At 37.7% G+C, this 20,908-nt stretch overlaps 1 long non-coding RNA gene across 1 annotated transcript; it reads right to left on the reverse strand.

Moving 5' to 3' along the window:
* Positions 1 to 6,498: 6,498 nt before the first annotated feature.
* LOC117666503 (uncharacterized) lies at positions 6,499 to 20,532 on the reverse strand. The gene is made up of 2 exons (XR_009621801.2): positions 20,373 to 20,532; positions 6,499 to 6,803 (listed from the first exon to the last, which is right to left on the reverse strand). It is a non-coding gene; the product is annotated as an uncharacterized LOC117666503 (long non-coding RNA).
* Positions 20,533 to 20,908: the final 376 nt, after the last annotated feature.

Raw genomic sequence — 20,908 nt, forward strand, 5'->3', positions numbered from 1 at the left:
ATATCTCTGTCACTTTAACCTCAAGGTGTAAATCACGTAGACTGTTCTTATCTGTGACAACTGAGAGGCCTTGAAGTAAGCATCCTTGCAAAGAATGTCCTTGCCTGTGTTCTGAATATAATTGCAAGTAATTTCTCTCTTACAATATTAAGAACAAAGAGGGTCCTTCAGTGACTATCTAACTGGACCCATGTTTTTTATTTATTTTATTTTATTTGTTACCTGTCCCACCATAACACACTGTCACAGAAAAAATATGAATGGCATAGGAATGAGAAAAGCAGTTTAAAAAAACAAACTGTGGACTGGATAACAAACTCCAGTTGCAAGGAAATCCCTCTTCCAGGGTCAATTTCTTAAGGCAGTGAAATTGGGCACGTTGTTAGGAAATGGTTATTTGTCTAACTAGTTGGTCAGGCAATATATAAACCAACAATATATGTTTGCAGTCAGAAAGGTATTATATTGCTTTAAGACTGTATTGCATCATCCTGTATCCTGATTGGCTAAGCTCTGTAGCCAATGTACTTAAGGAAAGTCTGAATCATGGCTTGTGTGGATACTACACCATTTTACCTGCTTACTTGCTGTAACTCTACCTGATCTCTCTGCATGATCACTGTTTGATCATAGATACATGTTGCTTTCTACTATTTATTGAATGTTTTATATTGAACTTGTTCCTGTTTTGAAACTCAAGAAGAACTGTTTTATTGTCTATGACAACAACTGGTAAGAAGACTTCGTACTTGGAATATCCCTAAATTGATACTTTATTATTGCCTTATCTTTGTATGACTTGGATTGTTTTGGACTTTGCTTTACATTTTTCTAAAAAGTAAAAGACTAACACAACTCAGTGTGTTTGTATGTTAACTGTGATTGTTCACAACCACTCCCAGTCACTTTTCATGCGTATACTCAAAGGGTACTCTGCTCAATAACCCACAACATCGGTTATGAGCCAAGAATATCCTTAACACACGTGATATAATTTTTTGCACTGGCAGGTTCAAGAGGTTTCTAATTTAGTAAATTTTGACACCTAATTTTGCTTCACTGACACTTGTTGAGAGGACTGGACAACTTCTGATGTGGTGGCAGAGAGGACAACAGAAGGGATCCTTGAGGCTACACAGACGCAACTTTAGGAAGTTTTAATCTGTCTGAATTTTGCCTACAACTAGTCAAGGCAAGATGATCTTCTCCTTAGCAGCATTTCTTTCCTTTCTCTCATTCAGCCTTTTTCTAACCCCAACCTTTCACTGCACTTTCTAGTTTGCACCCATTGTCATTTTTTCCTATAGCCAGAAGGGTTTTTTCCCTTGCTTGGGCAGTTCCCTTGGCTGGGCTGAGTCTCCTTTTCTTTCTTCCTCGGAGGTTTCCTCTGCATCCTCCTGTTGTGACTTTTGCTTCTCAACTCACTTTTTCTCTTCTTTCTGAAACTATTCAGAAAATCATATCCCCACCCCACCACCCACTTTCTGTTTCATATTCCCCAGAGAACTAATTAAACATGTTCTTTTTAACAGATTCTCACAGAAAAGGGACTAGTGGCTTGGCTGAGGTTTCTAGAGTCCTATGTTGTTGACTTGGATTCTTCTTCTTTCTCTTTTTTTCCCCTTTGTGGTCTTTATGACTACTTCCTAAACTTGCACCCACATCCTTGAAGCTGTTTGTCATATTACTGAGTTCATTATCTTCCTCCCCAGCTTTTACACACATCATTCAACTAGTCAAATTGCCACATTTGCTTTCTGTTTCCTGCTCATCGATGGAGTTGATTTCTACTAACTCTTTTCTTGAGGAAAGAGCCAAACTGAGCAAGCTGACTTTTCCTGATAGTTTCATTCTTATTTCAATTCGACTAGCATCGACCCCCTGCACCACATTTTGGCTGCCAGAGTGCTGCAGGAAGCCATCCAGGCCAAAAATGTTTTGGCTGGCAGAGGGCTATCAAAACTAAAAACAAAACAAAAGGAGAAATGTTTCCCCTTTTGCATGTGACCATGCAAGAAGGGGCAGGAAAGGAGAAAGGGAAAGACGAAGAAAAAGAAGAAAAGATGGGAAGAAAGCAAGGAAGAAAAAAGAAGGAAAGAGGGAAAGGAAGAAGAAATTAGAATGAAGAGGAAAGGAAAAAGAAAAAGAAGGAAGGAAGGAAGGAAGGAAGGAAGGAAGGAAGGAAGGAGTATAATGAGAGTGAGGGAGAGTCTGAGGGAAGTCCTGCCTTAGCACTTAGCCACCACAGATGCCCCCCGCCCGACACAAGTCCCATTCACTCCCACCCCAGCCATTCCCAACCTGGCCACGACCCCCCAGCCAGGCCCTAGGCCCCAACCCAGTCCTCCGAGGTCAAACACAACCCTGATGTGGCCCTCAATGAAATCGAATTTGACACTCCTGATCTAGTTTATTTTTGCACCATGCAACCAAACATGTTGAAAAAAAGCCTGATTTTGATGCAGAAAATATTACAGGTGGTCCTTGACTTGCAACCACAATTGGGACCAGAATTTCCAATGCTCACACCTCATTAGACAAAACCTTTCTTGCCATGTTGTTAAGTGAACTGCTGCAGTTGTTAAGTGAATCACCCAGTTGTTAAGCAAATCCAGCTTTCCCCTTTTGACTTTTCTGGTCGAAAGCTGGATGGGAAGGTTGCAGATAGTAATTACATGACTCCAGGATGCTGCAACCATTGTAAACATATGCCAGTTGCCAAGTGCCCAAATTTTGATCATGTGACTCAGTGGTAGGTTGCCCCTGGTTCACACCAGTTCTATAGAACCAGTAGTAAAACCGGCGGGAGGCTCCGCCCACTGACCCTGACATCATAAAAATGCTTCTGCGCTTGCACAGAAGAGCGCGCAAGCAAAGCGCCTGCGCACGGCCCCATTGCGAATCGGTAGTAAAGGTAAGTAGAAACCATCCCTGATGTGACTGTGGGGATGCTGGGACAGTCATAAGTGTAAGGTCTTTTAACTTGCAAGTCACTTCTTTCAGTGCCATTGTATCTTTGAACAGTCACTAAATGAATGATTGTAAATCGAGGACTACCTGTAATCTCAAGGTATGAATGCCTTTCAGAATTTCAGTCTGCAGAGCAGAATCATTGAACGACTTTTGAAATTGGGTTGCCGGTCATTACCATTGTGTGTGGTGCCATTCAAGATGGCAAAAGTAATTTTGGCATGGGTACCGTTGCTGTGAGGGACGCGATGGCTCAGCAGTTAAAGATGCTGAGCTTGTCACCTGGAGAGCTGACAGCCTGGGTTCGAGACCCAAGCGCCACATAACGAGGTGAACTTTGTGAGTAGGTGAGCCACCGTGAACACACTTTGACACTCATATTTATATGTTTCCTACATTGTACAACAGGAAAATTGAGTTGATTTTCTTCCTGTCTTGCTTTTTTAAGGTGCAACTTTCACAACCATAGGCAGTTACAGGGAACACAATAGAATGGACTAACCTACATTTGGTTACCAGGCTGATGTCCTTGCTTTTCTGTATTCGGCTCGTATTTATCATTGCTGTGCAACCCAGTGCAATCCCATGGTTTTATTTCGGGGCTGCATTGACTACTTCGAGTGATCTGTGATCCTAGGAATTAGCTCACTGTCTTCAGTCTCTTCACTGTCAATTTCCATTTTAATCTTTCCATTCCTTCCAGTGGTCATGAGTGGTCATGATAAAAGAAGTAAAACTAATTAATAAAGTGTTATGGGATAGCTTTGCTTGATGCACATATGTGACTGTCATGTAACTTTGTAACCAATCGGCAATTTCATTTTGTTTCTTGTGATACTTTCTGTACAAATAACTGAGCCCGATTTTTACTGGTCTCCTTGAGAGTGAAGCCCCAATGGTTCTGGACAGAAATAAAAGAGTTTTTTTCTTTTCTGGTTCCGGGTTTCTGTACCTATCTAGTCTTCTGGCCTACACCCCTGGTCTTACTGTAACATTGTTGTAGACTAGCAGTTCTCAAAAGTGTGATCCGCAAAGTCAAATAAAGAAATACTTTTTTAAAAAAATTCAGTTTTAATTTCTAACATAAATATTGATAACTATAACCCACATAAGGCAGAAATCTTTGGGGTGCTCTCATTTTCAAGAATGTAGAGGGCTCCTGAAATATTTGAGAACGACTGTTACAGACCACAGTGAAGTGTTGGAAGCTATGTTATTCAACACCCTCTTAGAGTATTGTAGGGCAAATCCTCTCCTTTTAATATAAGAAAGCCCCCATATTAGCAAAGAAATGATCTCCCACCCCCAAAGAGAAAAGGCTTCCCTGAAGTAAAACCACTCAAGTGGCCACGCCCTGTGAATGGATATTTAGTTTCCATTCACTAGGACAAACTATTCCATTCATAAACAACGCCTTTAGCTCAGTGGTGAAATCCAATTTTTTTTACTACTGGTTCTGTGGGCATGGTTTGGTGGGCATGATGTGGCTTGGTGGGCATGGCAGGAGAAAGATACTGCAATATCTCCATTCCCACCCCACTCCAGGGGAAGGATACTGCAAAATCCCCATTCCCACCCCATTCCAGGGCCAGCCAGAGGTGGCATTTGCCGGTTCTCCGAACTACTCAAAAATTCCTCTACCAGTTCTCCCAATTGCTCAAAATTTCCACTACCGGTTCTCCAAAACCTGTAAGAACCTGCTGGATTTCACCCCTGCTTCAGCTATAGTCTCCACAGAAGGATGGAATTGGTCAGATTAAAAGCAGAGAGACAAAGAGACCTAAAATCTACATTCCTCACCTAGCTCCAAGGACAGGGCACGACCTCTCGGCCACAATAGGAGTCAGGCAACAACAATTAGAATATTAAAAAAGACGCTCGTGTACAGATTAAAGTCCATTTTGCAACAAACTTGGACGTCTAAATCACAAACCCCCAAACCATATAAAAATCCATCTACTCTCCAGACCACTTTGTCAGTTGTCCCAGAACCGACTGCTGTTTCACTTCACTTCTGAGTTTGAAGAAAGGAACTTCCTTTCCAGCAGCTGGCTTCACCTCTCTATTTCACTGCAGCGGCATTTCCGTTTGTTCTCCCAGCTGGAGAAGCAAGCCCATTTTCTTCCAAAAGTATGAATTCAGGATCTGTAGAGGAAACTTAAAAAATGAATTAAAGATTTGGTTTTTTTGGGTTGGCAATCAATAATAGCAAGCTGAAAAAACCAATATTAGATACTACGTTACAAAGGAATCTGAAGGGAGCTTTATAATTTCCTATGAATGTCCCCCAAAAATACCAGATTAGAAGATACAAGCTTTTGCTGCCAAATGCTGTGATTTTGAAATAATTTTTTGATGCAGTAATGGGTGTGTATTTTAACTGTGTTGTGGTCTGCCAGCAGCCTGCGGAGCTGGCAGTGGAGTTGGACAGTGAGGAGGCTGGGGAGGAACATAGTACAGTCCTGGAGTCTGGGGAAGGCCCGGATGAGGGCTCTGTGTCAGAGGCAGAGATAGGGCCAGGGCCATCTGGGAGTGATGCACGAACTCTGGAGTCCCCAGAGTCGGACAGCAGAGAGGCAGAGGAACAGCAGGAGCCTGTTCCTAGTGCACGCATGCGCAGAGCTGCCAGAAGGCAAGAGCAGCTAAAGCAAAAGGGATGACTCGGGAGTAAGGCCAGGAGATGATTGGCCCCTCCCCTAAGGCTTAAAAGAGAAACAAAGGCTCTTGGGCTTTTTGCAGGAAAGCAACATTGCTAACTCTGTTTCCAGTCAGCGTCTCTTGTTTCTGAACTTCGTGGGGCTTTGTCAAGTAAGGCCTTTAGCAGGGTGTCAAAGAAGATAAAGGTTGGTGATTATCCCAAAGAACTTCTTCCAAAGGACTTGTTTTGCAACTAATTGGGACTCACCTGGGAATGAACATAATTCTCAGCTCTTACAATAAAATAGGTTTATTTGGGACTAATTGCGTCTTGTAATGATTCAGTAAGCCTAGGTCACAACAAACTGACTAAGATGCATTTTATGAAGAATATGGCATTGTCAAGGATAGGATCTCCTAAACTGACAAATTGAGTGGTGTTGGATGTCCATGAATAAGTTGGGAGGGGGGAGAGAAGGGAAAAAATGATAGAAATGTGTGTTGTGACAAAAAATTGTCAATCATGGGTTTGAATGTTGTACAAGTCCAAATGAGGGGAGCTTTGTCTCATATCATCACAATGACCCATGTTTTATCCTTTTGGTGTAATCATGATGGATGCCTTTGGGACTGGTGACTCAAATTCCCCCCCTCCCCAAGTGGCCCGGACTCCATTAAATATAAAGATGACGAGCTCCTATTCGTTTGCTGTGACATTTTGTTTTTATTATCCAGCCCATTTCCTTGTGATTAATTAAGATATCTATATACTATTAAAAGCTTTGTCATGACCTTTAACTAGGTGACAATTTTCGAACCAAGGTACTTCAAATGAGCTAATTTACTGATTATGCCCATAATTGGTGACCCATGAATCCAGAGGTTCTGAAATTTGGGGAAATTGTGACTGTTTTAATACTACTGGTTGCTGCTATAGTCACTTGATCCGTATCTTCAACATCCTGTAGCAGTTTTTCAGCCAATCTTGCAATCCCGGCTTGCTCCCTCCCCCAGTCAGCAACTGACACTTAACTGGCTGCTGAAAAGGGAAGAGAAAGGGCAATGAGGAAGGAAGAAAAGTTACTGGCGTTTCCTGCCAGTTTCTGATCATGGAACTCATTCGGGAAGTTGACATGAAGTCAGAAGTTTCTCTTGCTCTTATTGTTCTTTTTCACATCTGTGGTCATTTTGTTTCTCTGTTTAAAGAAGGAAATATCTCTGAAATTATGACTGAAAGGGCACAGGTTGTCCAGTGAATTGATAAATAGTAAGATAAATTATTTTTTTTTACACGATTCTGTCTTGGTTTTCAATATATCATTCTCATGGGAGTTTACCATCATATTTAATTTAACTGTATTAATTTGTAACAATGTTATGGATTGCAAGAGGAGACTGAATAGATTTGTTACATCTTTTCTCTAATGTATTCTACTATTATATTTTTAAAAAGCTCTTTGTTGTTTCAAATAACACCTAATTGCCTTGACTGAGGCACAAGTTTCATCAAAGTAGTGTAGGAAGTTAGCACCCACCCTTCTCCTAGAAAAATGAAATATTCTAGGAAATATTAAAAAGGCAGAATATTTCCCCTAAAAGAGAAATAGAAATCTTAAGACGGAAACTCAGCCCCAGGTCCCTGCCCCCAGTAGATATTTTGGTTATTTACAAGACAAAAGGCTGGACCAGCTTATCTACAACACAAAAGACCTTCATCCTCAGGACATAATAGGATTAGCCCTCTACCCATCTCACCACATGGCACCTGGGAAGTTTACATCACCCAGCAAGATTCAACCAAGCATAGGAGTCTGACAACCAATCAGGATACATTTCTTGGCACAGGAACAGGAAGCAAGTTCAAAACCCAACAGACGGTATAAATTTATCTCCCTTTCTCATCCATGTGCTCTTTTTGCCCAGGACCTCAAACCACATGGTCCTGTCCATCATTAAACCATTTTTCCAAACGGTCTCCATGTTTCCAGTGTCTTTCTTCCCACTTGGAACTGAACCCAGATGGACATTTCTTCCAACAATAGAATTTTAAAAAATTACAAAATACAGAAGCATTTAGCTACAATTGTAATCAATATTATATAAACTTACTTACCAGATTGTTTGTCTAATATGCCATACTAGGACAACAACAACAACAGTAATAATAACAGCAACAATAAAATGTTGAGTGTTATGATAGCCCAGTCAGCCTTTTCAATAATGTTGTCAGGAAAAAATCCATAAAGGTTTGCCAGAACATTTTTTTTTAAAACCTTATTTTAATCTTGATTAGATAAACCAACTTTAATCTCTAATTCACTCAAATACTAGCATAGAATTTGATTTCAATTCTTCTTTATCTCATCACACAGATTTTTTTCCAAGGCTGTGACAAGGCTCCAATAAGCCTTGTCAAGGCTGTGACAAGGCTCCAATAAGAAAACATTTTTCAGGCCATCATTCTCTTGGTTTGTCATCTGTATTTTCCCTTTAATTTTTAAAACCTCAAGTCAGTTTATTTTGTATACTGTAATGTCAAGCATCCTTTTCCAATCATTCTCTTGGTCTGTCATTTATGATTTCAATTTTGGTACTTTCTGTTTTATCATTCCCTCATTAACATCATTTGGACATACTTTATCCATAGAGTCACATTATAATTGACACTGTTGATGCTGTCGCTGATCATTTCTGGCTCCATTTTTCAAAGATCTCCTTTAATATTACACTAAAGGTTATTTAAGGTTATTACATTTTGTGTCCTTTTGTACTGGCTTGTATTTTTCCCCCTCTATTTAGAATCTTTAGTTCCCTCTAGTGACTAGTGTATAAAATCATAAAGTCACTTGTCTATGTTATGAACTTGATAGCAAAAATAAGTCCGGTTCCCACAAGAAACTATATTTTTACAGTTAATCCCAAAATCTTATAGAAAAAGTTAATATTCCAAATTTAACTTAATCCATTTATAACTTTCTTAGGTGAAAATCTCATTTAACTTTTTGTGGTTTATTTTAAATTCTTTCAAGTTCTTAAACTTATAATTAAGCTCACCCAGTAACTTTTCAAACTTGTCATTCTGAAGAGCTCCAAATAGTTTTAAGATGATTAATAGGCAATTTCTGAAAATGAGGCTTGCAAACTTTAAAGGTTCCATCATAGTGACAAGCAAAATGGCTAATACCTTCATCTCCCAACACTCAAACCAGCAAAGTGCTCTCCTGTGATCTCCTTGAGAGGAGCAACCATTTGGAGCACATGTGGACAATCTCCTGTCCATTCCTTGTCTGCAGAAGTTCTGAAGAACTGTAGAATAGATCAGTTCTTTGGTCATTGACTCTGCTTCGGCAGAGATGTCTTCAGTGCACCATGCCTCCCCCAGAACTCAGCACCTTTTATTTCCAAGACATTGGTGTGCATATCTATCTATCTATCTATATCATTGTCTCTGAGCTAACATATTAATGAAGAACACATAATGGCATTTTGGGATATAAACAATTCCACATAGTAGTTTGATACAATCTATAAGTATTAATTGTGTTCATGGCAGGAACACATACAAACAATTTATATAATTATGATTGCAGGACAACATAGGTCATTTATCACCTAGGTCATTTATCAGACACTCAAATATTTTTGAAAGTCTCATAAATGTCTATTCACCTGTACTGGGGATGGAGGTATAGAATGCTTTAAAAGAAAGGGGATTGCAGTCATTCACACTTATATAATTTATATTGATACCTGTTATACACACACACACACACACACACACACACACGTGTGTGTGTGTGTGTGTGTGTAGGTCTTTGGTTATTCGGGTCTTTTCCCACGTAAAATTGGAAGTGTCTTGGCGACGTTTCGACGAAGTCTCATTTGTCATCTTCAGGCTGGTGTTTTCGGCTTTGTGTTTCGTGCTTCTAGGAGCAAAGCATATATATATTTGTTTTCTGAGGTTTTCGCGGGTATTAGTATGTAGGTCTTTGGTTATTCAGCCTGAAGATGACGAATGAGACTTTGTCGAAATGTCACCAAGACACTATGTATATGTATATGTATATGTATATGTATATGTATATGTATATGTATATGTATATGTATATGTATATGTATATGTATATGTATGCTCTTATGAGAAGTTGATTTCAGTGATGAAATTTAATTTTTTAAAATACCGATTCTGTGGGTGTGGCTTGGTGGATGTGGCATGGCTTGGTGGGCATGGCAGGGAAAGAATACTGCAAAATCCCCATTCCTACCCCCTCTGGGGCCAGCTAGAGGTGGTATTTGCCAGTTCTCCAAACTACTCAAAATTTCCACTACCGGTTCTCCAGAACCTGTCAGAACCTGCTGGATTTCACCCCTGGTTGATTTTAGCTATTTGAGAGAGGAACAGATACTTTTTAAAGGTCCAAAAAATGAACAATTCTCTGTGAGCACCAAGTCATTGAATGTTGCAATGATGCTAATTAAAACATTTGTATTTTAAGACATCTGCGGATATATAGTGTCCCTTTAGGAATATGCTTAATATTAAAAAAAACCTAATTTCAGATATTTACATTTTATGATTGTGGACTTTTAGCTCTCACTTTTTTGAAAGAAAATGGGAGAAACCATATTTCCTGTGAATTACAGAACAAATATAAATATTTATTTGGGATCATAGAAGTGCCCTGCTGTGTAGTTATGATTCTAAGTTATGATAGATTTACTTTTTGAATACATCACAATTTCAACGAAAAAGAATGATTAGTACAATGTATATTTGTATCAGTGGAGATCATGTTCCTCTTGTTCTAAGGAAAAAAGCTGCCCTTTCTGTTCTTTGAGTAGAAATGAAAGGACAAAGAGGGAATTATAACAAAGGCATTGTGTGGATGCTCTGGGAAAAGGGAGTCAATGAATTCTGTCAATGTCACAAAAAAAGTACAGCATGGAACTTAGGTTGGCTCTGTCAGCACTTTAGTGGCAACAAAGAAAAAGAGGCATGTCACCTGTCTTAAAAATGTCACTCAGCAATTGCATGAAGGCCCTAGAATTTATATTCTGGATCGGAGATGGAATTAATGTTCTGGAAGAATGCAGTGCCCATCAAAAATTAGGATTCATATTCTGAGGTTCTATCTACAAATTATAGGATCATTCTAGACCTAGAGCATTTTCATCCTCTTTCATTACTTAAGACTGAGAAAATGTTTAATGAAATCACTTGTCAAAAATTATAACTAGGTATAATCCCAGAATACAAAGTTGCCCAACATAGGAAGAAAGATACAATACTGACAGTTTCTGATTGGGAATAAACTTGAAGCACCTATCCACAACAGAAGCTTACCTAAATTTAAATAAGAACGGCTTCCATATTTTTGCTTTTATTGTGTTATAAGCCTCCCAGAGTCCCTTTGATAGTGAGTTAGGTGGCATATAAATTTAATAAATACATGAACAAAAAATAAATCATGCAGCAAAGTAAATTATGGTATGATTTTAAAAGAAGTTTAAATGTTTATAAACACTGCAAATTGGTCAGAGTCTAGAAGGGGAAAGTTAGAGAGATAAATAACTATTGTCCCAGCAGGTCTCTTTTTTTCCTCTTCCCTACCTTTTTTAAAATACTCAAATAATAATCAATAATAATACAATAGAAATTTAGTATTATGCTCAAAGACATAAACATTTTTATATTACAAAATAATTCCTTGCACTTTGCAGGCTCTTATCAATGTCACACTAAGCACGAATATAGTCTATGTTCATATGCCTTTTAGAAATAATTTTGAAAGTTTATTTACTTTAAACATCTCAACCACATTTTGTCAGCCACCCCAGAAACATGCTGCTTTCACTGAAGTTTCTGGAAAAACAAATAATCAGAGATCTTCTTTCCTGCAGCCAACCTCCATTTTATTTCCAACGTCTTTCTCCCGGCTTGGAACCAGACCAGATTTTTATTGCAACACCATGATGATACAGCAACAATCAAGATTTGATTTACAAAACTTTGCAGGGAAAAATTATATCTCAAGTTGGTCTGAATCTCTGTCCGTTTATGTATGAAGAAAACTGTATCTGTGAACCTCATTGTGCAGAGTTCTAAAAGGATGAGTTTAATACCCATTTCCACAATCCTCTGAGAAAAAAAATATTTTGAGGGGAGAATACATTTTTTCTTATCTAAGGACAAAGATTATCACTAGGGTTGCCAGGTCTGCTTCCAAAAAATAGCGGACAAGCGGGGTTAGGTAGTAAAAAAATAAAAAAAAAATTACAATTAAATTATATATTTTCTTACAAACATTTTAACACGTATTAAAATAATCACTTCAAAACTTTACTTAAAATTCAAAACATCAAATATATTATAATAATATGTAAAATATTAAATTACATTTTACTTTGCTGTCGTGTGTATTTTTTATTTGACTGCGCAGCTTTAATCAATTCTTTGTGTTTAAGGAATAATTCTTTAATTTCAGTACAACGTTGAGAAATATTAAAAAATATACAAAGTTCACTTTGAACTGATGGTATAAGCAGTCGGTTACATTCGTCAGTCCACAAATTTCCCATGACGTTGAAAATTCGTTCAACGTTTGCATTTGATACCGGAATTGATGCACAATACTGGAACAGTTTCAGTAAACTCGGAGCTGGCTCTTTCTTGAAAAAGTACGTCCACTTATCAAGGGATGAATCACCCTGCAGATGAACATAAACTTCTTCTAAGGCAGACATTTCATCGAAGAGAGTGTTGGGTGGAAGTTCTTCTCGCCATGGTGATAATAACCAGATGTTCGTCATTTCTTCTAAAGTTGGAGGATTATTGCGATCAATTAGATTGAAACAACTTAGCGTCTCATATACTGAATCAGTGAAATTATACCACTTTTCTAGATACTCAATGGCTCTTTGATACATGTTGATGGCTTCTTTCTTGAACTTTTGCACGGCATTCTCAGGCAAATGTTTTTTACGTAAGGCAAATAAAACTTTCATTCCCAAAAACTGCTCATCGTATTTTTTTTGCAAAGAATCACGCAGTTTACACATGATAATGTGAAGATTACATGCAAGAATTTTCTTGCTTTCCAGCTTCAGTAGGGTGTCTTGCATTATTGACATGAAAAAGTGCGTGAAATATAAATACAATTCTGAAATTATTGGTTCATCGTCCTTTGCGAGTTCATTTTCCTGATCCGAAATAAGGTTCCAGATAACCTTATGGCACTCATCAGATCCAAGATCCAATTCGGCAAAAACCTTCAGCACTACATTTTCGACATCAAAAGATGCTTTAATGCATTTTTTGCGCTGTTGTGTAAAATGTGATTATTGCAATGAGCAGCTACAATATTGTCGTTTTCCAGCAATAATTTTTGGTAAACAGATTTGTTCACTCCATAATTGACCAATGCATTATCTGCTGAGTAAGCTGAAACATTATTTATTTCCAATTCGTTATCACTAACAACTCGACACAGCTGATTTTTTATTGATGTAGAATCTTCGAAAGAATCCTCATAAAAGTCTAAAATTTTCACACACAGTCCTTCTTCACAAGTAAAATATTGTGCAACAACAGGATACATTTTGCGATTTCCCTTGTTTGATGTGTCAGTGGAGAGAGAAAATGGAATTCCAGTTTTAAGATCATTGAGAACCAACTCAATAGAAAAAGGATACAAAACCTCATTGACAATAGTTGATGATTTGGTTCTTCCACAAGACATCTTTTTTACAATTTCTGAATCATCAAAAATTTGCTTCATTAACTTAATACCGCAATCTTGAGCCAGGAAAGAAATATGGTGTTTGATCCCATGGTAAGTTTCAGCCATTTCAGCTACAGTCACTTTCTCACTGAAAGAGGAGTCTTTAACAATGAAAAACGAATTGATTCGCTTGTTGCTGGAAGCTATTTTCTCCTTATCTAAATGATTTTTTGTGCTTGCATACTGTGTGACAGCTTTTATACCATTATATTCAATTGTGAACGATTTCTGACACAATTTACAGTAGGCCATCGTATTTGTTCTGTCGGTTTCGTTGTTGGTAATCCATGCAAAAGTAGCTTCCCAGTCTTTGGTGTATTTGCACACTCCTCTCTTTCGTTTTAAAGAATTCAAAATCTCGCCGCTGTCACTCTCATCACTCGACGCCATTTTAGGTCAGTCGACACAAGCTACAATACATTTTTAAAATGTGAACTGTACATAATTTTATAATATATTTTTATTTTAATCTCATCATTAATTTTTTCAGAGAATCGAGTTCAATGGATATTCGATCTTTGTCTCATTCTAACTTATGAAAAAAAAGACAAAATGCGATTCTCCTATCCTTATTCTCTTAGACTGTACAGCTTTAGATTACGTACCATTTCATCATAAAGCTTTTGAATAAAAAAAAATGTCCACTATTTTGTGAAAAAAAAATAGTGAACATAATGTGAAAAAGTGGACTGTCCGCTCAAATAGTGGACACCTGGCAACTCTAATTATCACCTAAAGATAATCTTTATCTTTCCACTCATTTTGAACCCAAGTTCAATTGAGGATCTTTTCAAATTATGCAACACAGAATGAGAAAATCCTTGAAAAGTTGGATTCAAGCATTTTTAAACAGAAAGCTCTTCTGAAAGCTTTCAAAAAGCTATTATGCAACAAATCAATTTTGTTTGTGGTTTCTGGAGTTTCCTCAAAAAGATTTTTATCCAACACTAGGCTGAAAAGATCGATCTTTGATAGATGGAGATGTGGGTGTTCTCTGAAGGAGCAAAGCAGGAAGGAGGGGAAATCACTACAAATACTGATTTACATCCCTGTGTCACATATTGAGAAATAAGTACATAATGACTGCTGTTGCATGATGATTTATGTCATTCTGATAGCACTGATGTTTGCTGCAATCCTTGCTGTCTACTGGAGGCCATCTGATTATTTTCTAAGACCTCGTTCTCATTCACCACCAAATAAACTAATTTGCCCAAAGCCGGGAAAGTGGCCCCTCATTTTGCAATATGTCGATTTCCTGATCATTTTTTAAAAGCTTAAAACAAATTTCAGTTAATTAGATGTGGTGGGTAACATGACAGACACTAGGGAGAATGCTAACAGGCACTATGGAACCTGTAATTTAATTTGATTTGATTTGATTTGATTTTTGCGTGTGTGTGTGTGTGTGTGTGTGTGTGTGTGTGTGTGTATGTGGCTTGAAGTCAGTTTTGACGCTTGGCAACTGCCTGGACAGGTCTCTACAGTTTTCTTGGCAAGATTTTAGAAGTAATTTGCCCTTGTGTCCTTCCTAGGGTTGACACAAGGACTGAACCAAGATCTGGCTTTCTGTTGTAGGAAGATAATCAAACCCTCCTTTCCCCATCATTCAGTGTTCAGTCATTCAATCTTCTCCAGGTCCTCTTCACCCAATCTTTCAGGCATGTTAAAAGATTTGCAAATTACACTTAAAGAGATTTAAGACCAAGGTTGAAATTAGTAAGATTGCAAAGGGTGCCAGCCTATTTAAATGAAGGAAATCTCTTTAGGATATCAGAGACTTCTTCCCTCCATCTGAGATTTTCCCATTTCCTAAACAAAGGGGTTCTTTGTTTCTGAAATTTTGTTTTTCATAATGCAAAGCCTACAAACTCAGCAGGATCTCTGACTACAGACCACTTCCTTTTGGCTGGCTGATTAATTGCACTTTCCGAACTGGCTCGCTTCATTTTTTTAATTTACCAAGCACTAGAAACAGGTAGGTAGATAAGAATAGGAACTATTCTTATATATCTGTGCAATAGTTCCTATTCTTTTATATCTGTGCAATTGTACAATTGTTCAGTGCAATTGTACAATCATATCTGTATAATTACCGTATTTTTTGGAGTATAAGGTGCTCCAGAGTATAAGACACACATTAGTTTTTGGGGAGGACAACAAGAAAAAAAATATTCTACCTCTGCCTACCAGCATTCATCGGTATTCATTTGGCTAGCGTCCTTACAGCAAACAGCAAACAGCCTGGTCAGCTTCAGCATGTTATCGCAGCCTGATTCAGCATGAGCAGCTGATTGGCGGTTGGATCGGCCTCCCGGAATACCGCCAATCAGCTGTTCTAGGCTGTGGGGATAACCAGAGCCCATCTCTGCCTCTGTGCTTTGCGTTTTTGGCCTCCGCGCATCACATTTTTGGCGTTTGCATGCACCATTTTAGGCCCATTCCGGCTGCAGGGATCGCCACAGCACATTGCCACTGATCACTGCCTCCGTGCATTTTTGGCCTTCAACCATCACGTTTTTGGTCTCCATGGGTTGCATTTTTGGCTGGTTCCAGGCAGTGCAGATTGCCGCCGCCGCTCCCCGCCGCCTGCATCAAGCTAAAAATGCAACACATGGAGGCCAAAAATGGGGTGTGCAAAGGCCAAAAACATGACGTGTGGAGATGGCAATCGGTGGTGATGTGCTGTGGCGAACCCCGCAGCCTGGAATGAGTCTAAAACAGGGAGTGAGGAGGCCAAAAATGCGATGTGCGGAGGCCAAAAATGGCCAAAGTTTGGGGGCCAGCAGGTGGGTGGGGCTTCGGCAATATTCAGTGTATAAAACACACCGCAATTTTCACCCACTTTTAGGGGAGGGGAATGCATCTTATACTCTGAAAAGTACTCTGTTCACCACACCCTCCAATGAGTTGGTCCTCCTTTTTATCCATAATTTTTTTCCTGATTAACCACCAGACAGAATGCTTTATTCTTTTTTTTTTTGAACAATGTTTTTTTATTTTTTTAAAACACATAAACATACAAAAATCTTTTCAGAACGAGCCATTGATCCGGTCGTAAGTAGGTACAATTACTAATTCCTCTTTAACAAAAGTTTTTCCCCGAATCCGCTAATTACCATAAAAAAAAGAAAAAAAAAAGAAAAAAGTTTTCCTAACTTATATCATTTTACACAAATCAATTACCTTCTATTATTTCACCACAAATCTTAGTTTTCAAATAACACAACTTAATTTTCTCTAACATTATTGCCATAGATTCTATCTAAAAAAAGAAAAAATTCTTAAAACCCATTACTCTAATCTTGAAATCCTTAATTCAATGTCATTTCAATTTTTTTTCCTTTCAATATGGATGGATATATCTTAAAAACATAAACCAACAAAATATTTACACAATATTTTAACTGTTAGCATTTATCATCTTCATTTTACTATTTATCTCAACTTAACCCTTTTAATCACAACATAATCATTGTTATTAATATCAGTTCCAGCATAGTCATCTTTATTTCTAAAAGTTTATCCCAGTATATAATCTTCCTCTTAATCATCCTCTTTTGGCTGTTAATCACAGCATAAGTCTTCTTAGATTTTACTGTTATTCCCAGTATAATCATCATTTTTGCTGTCAATACCAGCATAATTTTCTTTATAGTTTACTGTTATACCCAGTATAATTCTCTGTTTTGCTGTCTATCCCATCATAATCACCTTAGTTTGCTGCTTATCCCAGCATAATCATCCTTTTTTTTATTTTACCATCCATCAATACATTACTTGTTAATATTCAATCACATTATCATTATCATCTTTATAACAATTTAACATTGAGGTTTAGTTCTTACTCCAAATACTTCCTTATATAAATTAATAAATTTCTGTTAATATATTCCATTCCTCTCATATTCTTACTTTTTTCTTTATTTCAGTTTTCACATATTATATCAAATTCTTCTCATATTCATATTCATTTTTATTAATCTTTAAAAACCTCCTTTTTATTATTACTGTCCATCTATACATTGCTTTATTTTTAATCACATTGTTTCTATCTTCTTTTTTCCAGCCGTGTGTATATCATTCCTCATTTCCTTGTCTGTAACATATATTCCATTTCAGTTTCAATGTTCACAATTTAATTCTCCATATATCAATTTAATTCTTTTTCTTATTTCTATTTCAAACAAATCACATCAATTTTCTTCTTTTGTTCCTGCACCATTTAACTTTTGTTCCTGTGCCAATTAGTCCAATTATAAGAGTTCCATCATACTTTCCCTATTTTTTTAACAAAGTCAAATCGTCTGCAGACAAAGAAGAAACAGCTCCATCTCCAAAATCCCATGGTTGTTATCTGAAGTACTCACAATGTTCCCAAGCAAGAAACCAGTTACAATGTTTCTTTTTAGACCAGAAGGTGTCCCTCTACATCCACAATTTCCTTTAGTCATGCAAATCGCCATTTTATTTCAATTATATAACATTCCAGACCAATTTTCTCCTTAATCTGTGTTTTAAAAGTAATAATTTTTCTTTATCTTCTTTTCTTTAAAAGTCTAATTCAAATTTAAAGTTGTTTAATTTTGAACCAAGTCTCAATGTTTATTTTTCAAGTTTAGTTTCAAATATCAATTTTCAATCGGGTCTTTTTCTTTTCTTTTAAAAGTTTCATCTTAAAATCTTCTATGCTCCTTAGTTCCGCAGCCGCTGATTTAAGGCTAGGGGTCTTACAAAATAAAAAGCCATTACTCCAAACGTTGTTTCAAGCCTGGGTTGGTTGTCACTCACCCGGCTTCAAAAGGCATCGCTCTTTTCTGCTTTCCTCTTGCACATCACTTGCCCGGTTTGTCCCAGCTTCGTGGCAGCCGCCATGGCTGCCGCCCCCCACCGCCGACTCACAGAGAGCTCCCTCCAACCTCCAAGGAACTTACCTGTTCCTCTGGTCGTCCAAGGTGCCTCTCTTCCATCCCCGTCCCTGCAGGACGGTTCCGGTCCGAAGACCCATCGGCGGTGGTTCGGCAGCCGTGGTTTTTGCGGGGCTCATCAGAGCCCGCTATTTCCCTGGCTGGCTGTCCGCGATGTCAAACCGGAAGTCCCCAGAATGCTTTATTCTTGTCTACAGTTCAGTCTGTAGAAATATCCAGGAAGCTTGTCAAATATTGTTTGATTGTGATTGCTATAAGAAAGTTCAAGACTTAATACTCTAAATGTACTTAGGTTTATTTATTGCTTTCTAAATGATTTACAACTCCCTTAGTCAATTTCTAGGTTTTTCTTTCCTTTTTCTTTCCTGCTATATTTTGGTGAAGATTCTCAGTCATCCAGATAGAGTTGTCTAGAAGCTGAGTCATGGCAACTGAATTTCTTTTTTTTGTTAGCTTGTTTGTTTGAAACATTTCAAAGAAGCTACTTGGATAAACAGCGAAATACTGGTAGCCCTCGACTTATGACCATGATTGAGCCCAAAATCAAGTGAGACATCTGGCAAGTGTGTTTTGCCCCACCTTATGACATTTCTAGACACAGTTGCTAACTGAATCATTGCAGTTGTTAAGTTAGTAAAATGGATGTTAAGTGAATCTGGCTTCCTCATTGACTTTGCTTGTTAGAAGGTCACAAAATAGCAATAGCATATAGACTTACATACCGCTTTACAGTGCTTTACAGCCCTCTCAAAGCGGTTTACAGAATCAGCATATTGCCCCCAACAATCTGGGTCCTCATTTCAGAAGGGTGAAAGGCTGAGTCAAACTTGAGCTGGTGGGAATTGAACTGTCGAACTGCTGGCAGCTGGCAGTCAGCAGAAGTAGCCTGGAGTACTGCATTCTAACCACTGCATCACTGTGGCTGAACAAAAGCTGTTCACATGACCTAGGACATTGCAACCGTCATAAATATGAACCAGTTGCCAAGCATCTGAATTTTGATCATGTGACCATGGGAATACTGCAACAGTCATAAGTGTGAAAAACAGCCATAACAGCCGGTTTGTGGGGGCAATAAACTGACTTTGTATAAAAAGAACACCGCTTTGGGGGAGGGGGGTGAAAGCCCTACTAAGCAGGTATATACAAAAGTATGAGGGCTATTGCTTAACGCATTGTAAGCCGCCCTGAGTCTCCAGAAAAGGACGGCATATAAATCGAACCAATAAATAAATAAAATAAATAAGTCACTTTTTTCAGTGTTGTTGTAACTTTGAACGGTCACTAAATGAACTGTTGTAAATTGACGACTACTTGTATTTCAAAAAAAAAAGAAATCCAATGATTCAACTTCCAGTCTTTCCTACTATGTTGATGTCTTATTTTGTTTTAGTTTTTTTGCATTTGCTATTATTGGTTCTTACAATAATTAAATCATGCATAAATAAAATGCATCATTTAGAAAAATCTATCAGTCATTAACAATAAAAAACAAGAGTTAAATCTAGTACTGCTGGAAATGTATCTTCAGTACCAGCAAACAAGTGAAAACTGATGTAATGAAGATTGTTATTTTATACAAATAAACCTAGGTTGGATTCTGAATTAACCCCCCATATGCAAATTTGTTATGTTTGTTAAATTTTAGACTATGAAATTCTGTTTAATTTTAAAGAGAGAATTTAGCTTATTCGGTAGTTAAGAAGCCCTGAATTTTGATCCTGAAAACATCAAATTTTAATTTTGCTTGCTTCAAAGTAATCCTGACTAGGTTTAAAATTACAGATAATACTAGTGTATCTGCAGATTTACTAATATAGTATCCGTAGACTCCTTACTCTATTCCTATATCAAAAATTAATGTCAGCTAAGGATAAAACTGTATGCACATTTGTGAGTAAACTTCATTAAACTCATTGGGGCACTCTTCTGCAAAAACCATTGTAAGATGTTGAAACATTATAGTGGGACTCTGAGCTGAGTGCCAGCTCATGCCAGACAATGCGATCTGACAAGTAACAGGATCCAACCAGTCTTCCACAATGTGGTACCCCACCAGTGTCAGAATTCAGTCACAGGGTCATGTGGGTACCAGGAATTAAACTTGGTCAAAAGATATGTTACTTCTTAAAGTGTGCTTCCATTTTCTGACTACCACAGCTCCCATTCATAAAGCATTCTGCACCTCTTTCATCTTTCCTTCCTTATGAATGCCCCTTGCCCCACAAAAAGAGATGAAAAAAAAATAGTGGAACTGTTACATATAGAATATAATAATATGTGAGCTCTCCTGAAGCATTTTTTTTTTGTTCAAAGCAGAGCAAATACAAAATGAAAGTGTCTTCTGAAGCATATTTAATCCCATAGAAACCTGTAGAATGTATTTGCATAGCCGTACTCATATTTAAGTAGCTGGCAGGCATGTCCAACTATGATTGTTATGTGGTAAGCAGGGATGAATACTTGAGTAATAATTTAGTACAGCTGTTATATAAAACAACTACCAAACTACAACACTGCACAAGACGTCCTTTCAGTAAAATGACAACTAACAGCCAGCAAACTAGCACGTTAGTTTTTGTTCAAATTTCA

The sequence above is a fragment of the Pantherophis guttatus genome, chromosome 2 (genome assembly GCF_059756535.1).
Source record: "Pantherophis guttatus breed Tessera chromosome 2, ASM5975653v1, whole genome shotgun sequence".
Taxonomy (NCBI): Eukaryota; Metazoa; Chordata; class Lepidosauria; order Squamata; family Colubridae; genus Pantherophis; species Pantherophis guttatus.